Raw genomic sequence first — 4,225 nt, forward strand, 5'->3', positions numbered from 1 at the left:
GTTAACACTATATATACATGATCATATAATTACCCTATTCTCCTTGTTCACCTAATACAACAGTGTTGGCAGGACACGTGATAAAGCGAGCGCTTGGAACATGTACAGTACATTTAATGTTAGCCAGTTCCCTTGTCTGCATTGCGGCTCTTGAATGCAATGACACAAACCTTCGATGAGCTACAGCTGCCACTGAAGTTTGATTACAGTTTTCGCTGTCTCTTTCTTACATACAGAAGAAGTCCGATAGTCCAGCGCGTTCGGGACCGGCCCGGTGCCGGATTACCGAAAATACCGGACTATCGGGCGGTACCTCTTACTAAGATATAGGTTAAGGCGTACAGCGAAAACAGCTCTAACACCGCGTTTTGCAGTAAAATGTTGATCAGCAGAATCATTAGTTTAATAACACACTCCTCTTTTCAAACGTATTGTTTCTTATTGCCATTCCTTAATAATGCCGGAGTTCATCGATGTTTTTATCTGTAAGTCTTCCTTTACCATTTAGAGTCTTTCCATCTACCACTTATGTTTTTCCTTCTGTCCGCTTAAATTTTTGAAGGACCGAGCTCGATAGCTGCAGTCGCTTAAGTGCGGCCAGTATCCAGTATTCGGGAGATAGTAGGTTCGAACCCTACTGTCGGCAGCCCTGAAGATGGTTTTCCGTGGTTTCCCATTTTCACACCAGGCAAATGCTGGGGCTGTACCTTAATTAAGGCCACGGCCGTTTCCTTCCAACTCCTAGCTCTTCCCTGTCCCATCGTCGCCATAAGACCTATCCGTGTCGGTGCGACGTAAAGCAACTAGCAAAAAAAAAGAAGAAAAAAAATTGAAGGCATGTTCTCATCCGTTTTTGAACGTGGCCCATCCATTCAATTTTTGAAACCTGGTTTTTTAAAATCATATGGTTGGCTTTCCAGTACTCAGTATAGCACACAGCCTTCTAGGCTTATCTTATGAGACGGATGTGGTGATAGGAGTGGAATCGTGGTTGAGAGAAGGGGTGGGTAATACAGAAGTATTTCCAGAAGGGTATACAGTCTATCGTAGAGACCGAGGAGATAAAAAGGGAGGAGGGGTATTTATTCTGGTGAAGGAAACTTATTGTTCGCATGAATAGTTTACTGATGAAAGGGATGAAATATTAGGGATAAAATTAGTTTGTGATAATATGAAGGAGGTGGGAATTATAGGAACATATAGGCCTGGAAGAGAGGAAAGAGACATGGAAATATTTGAGAAAATAATAGATTATACTCGTAAAAACAATAATGATACGGTAATAATTGGGGGAGATCTAAACTTGCCTGAAGTTGAATGGAATGGAGCTGCAAGTGAAGCCCATGAACAGAAACTGGCAAATAAGTTAATTTGGGAGGGAGGATTTACACAAGTAGTACAAGAACCAACTCGTCTCAATAACTTGCTAGATGTATTCTTGGTTAAACCATGGGAAATTGTTGATAAAACTGAGGTAATTGAAGGAATAGGTGACCATAAGGCTGTAATAATGGATGTAGGACTTGTACCAAAAATGCTTAATAAGAGGGTCACAAAAGACAAGAAATTATACAGAAAAACTAAAGTTGATGAATTTGGGACTTACCTTAAATCACAATTCAGTTGTTGGATAAGTGAAGGGAATAATGTGGATACACTTTGGGCTAAATTTAAAGGAATCATTTGGGAAGGAGAGAAGAGATTTGTACCTGTTAAGAAGGGTAAAATGACCTCAGACCCTGTTTATTACACAAGGGAAATAAGAAAATTAAAAAGAAAATGTAGAATAGTAAACAGGAAAATCAAAGAAGGTAGGGAGAGTAGAGAAAGTAGAAAACAGCTAATGAGGGAACTGAATAGAGTGAAAAAGGAAGCAAAAGAGAATTATATGAATGGCATTCTTCAAGAGGGTAATGACCACAAAGGGAAATGGAAAAAGCTGTATTCATATATTAGGAATCAAAAAGGAAAAGGAATCCAAATTCCTACAATGGTGGGAGAAGGGGGTGAACACTATTTAACAGATACTGAGAAAGCAAACCTCTTTAGTAGGGAATTCCGAGATTCAGTAGAAGATTGTCAGGACTTGGAAACCGTAACAGAAGATAGAGAGGGAGAGACACAGAGGGAAACAAGAAGCTTCTCATTCACAGATGAAGATATTTTCAGAGAAATCCAACTGCTTCAGCAAGGAAAAGCAGCAGGAAGTGAAATTACTGGGGAGGTATTAAAGACAATGGGGTGGTATATAGTGCCTTATTTAAAATTTCTCTTTGACTATGTCATAAATAATAGTGTGATACCAAAGAAATGGAAGGAATCTATAATAATACCAATTTATAAAGGAAAGGGTGATAAAAGGAAACCAGAGAACTACAGACCAATCAGCCTGACCAGTATAGTTTGTAAAATACTGGAGAGTTTAATAGCAAAGTACATCAGAGGGATATGTGATGATAAAAATTGGTTCATGAGGAGCCAGTATGGATTTAGAAAGAAATTTTCTTGCGAGGCACAACTGGTGGGATTTCAGCAGGACATATCAGATCAGTTAGATTCAGGAGGCCAGTTAGATTGCATAGCCATAGATCTTTCCAAAGCCTTTGATAGAGTGGAACATGGAATATTAATAAAGAAATTGGAGGGAATAGGATTGGATGTAAGGGTTATACGTTGGATAAGAACATTTCTAAATTCAAGGGTTCAGAAAGTCAAAGTAGGAAATAATATATCACAGGAAGAGAAAGTCTGGAAGGGAATTGCACAGGGTAGTATAATCGGTCCGTTACTTTTCTTAATATACGCAAATGATTTAGGGAACAATATAACATCGAAAATAAGATTGTATGCAGATGACATAATTGTTTATAGGGAAATAAATAACATTGAGGATTGTTCAGAATTACAAAGGGACCTTGACAGTATTCAGGAATGGGTTGAAGAAAATAATATGAAGATTAATGGAGGCAAATCAACTGTTACAACTTTTACAAACAGGAGCTTTAAAACTGAATTTGAATATACTTTGGATGAGGTAGTTATCCCAAAAGATGGCAGGTGCAAATACTTAGGTGTGAGATTTGAAAGTAATTTGCACTGGAAGGGTCATGTTGATGACATTGTTGGGAAAGCGTACAGATCGTTACATGTCATAATGAGACTACTTAAAGGATGCAACTAAGAATTAAAAGAAAAAAGTTACTTAAGTATGGTTCGTCCATTATTGGAATATGCAAACAGTGTTTGGGATCCTCACCAAGAATACCTAATAAAAGAACTAGATGGTGTGCAGAGGAAAGCAGCAAGGTTTGTAACAGGGGATTTCAGGAGAAAGAGTAGTGTATCAGAAATGTTAAAGGAACTTGGGTGGGAAACTTTAAGTAAGAGAAGGGAGAAAACTAGACTTATAGGATTATATAGAGCCTATACAGGAGAAGAAGCATGGGGAGATATCCGTGAGAGGCTTCGGTTGGAAAATAATTATATTGGTAGAACTGACCACAAGTACAAAATTAGAAGGAATTTTAGCAGAAGCGATTGGGGTAAATTTTCTTTCAATGGGAAGGGCGTGAAGGAGTGGAACAGTTTACCAGGGGTAGTGTTTGATCCTTTTCCAAAATCTGTACAGATATTCAAGAAGAGAATAAACAACAACAGAGATAATAAATTAAATGTTAGAGGGCAATCGACCAGTGCAGGATATTGTAAATAATAAATGTGTGTGATTAAATTAATTCCATCCCCTGGTCTAAGGAGTTTGGACAGCCCAAGTAAGGGACTGCCTGTAGGGGTGAAGTACAAGTGGGGACTTCGAGGGCCCTGGGACCGCTACGGTAGCTGTGAAGGCCCTTCAGGAACTCTGAAAAGTGGTGGCAAAAGGGGCTCTGGTTAAGACGCAGCAGGTCGTTTTGCTACTTAGGTTCCAAAATGGGTAAAATATAAATATGTAAATAAATTCAGTGTTATTTTTTAATCTTATACCAGTTGTATAGTATTATTAGAAGTAATTTCACATACCGTACTGTATATGAGTTGACTATGTTTGTAAGATATTATAAGTAGAATTTTGTAAACAATATAAATTTATTAAGGATGATGTGTGTGTTTGATAGAAAAAATTATTAGCGTAAATTGTATAATATTGTATTCTAGGAAAATTTTCTTCGTCTCCTGTTAATTTAAAATTTAGTGCTTGACAATAATGTATTTTAGTGTACCATTTGCC

Source organism: Anabrus simplex, chromosome X (genome assembly GCF_040414725.1).
Source record: "Anabrus simplex isolate iqAnaSimp1 chromosome X, ASM4041472v1, whole genome shotgun sequence".
NCBI lineage: Eukaryota > Metazoa > Arthropoda > Insecta > Orthoptera > Tettigoniidae > Anabrus > Anabrus simplex.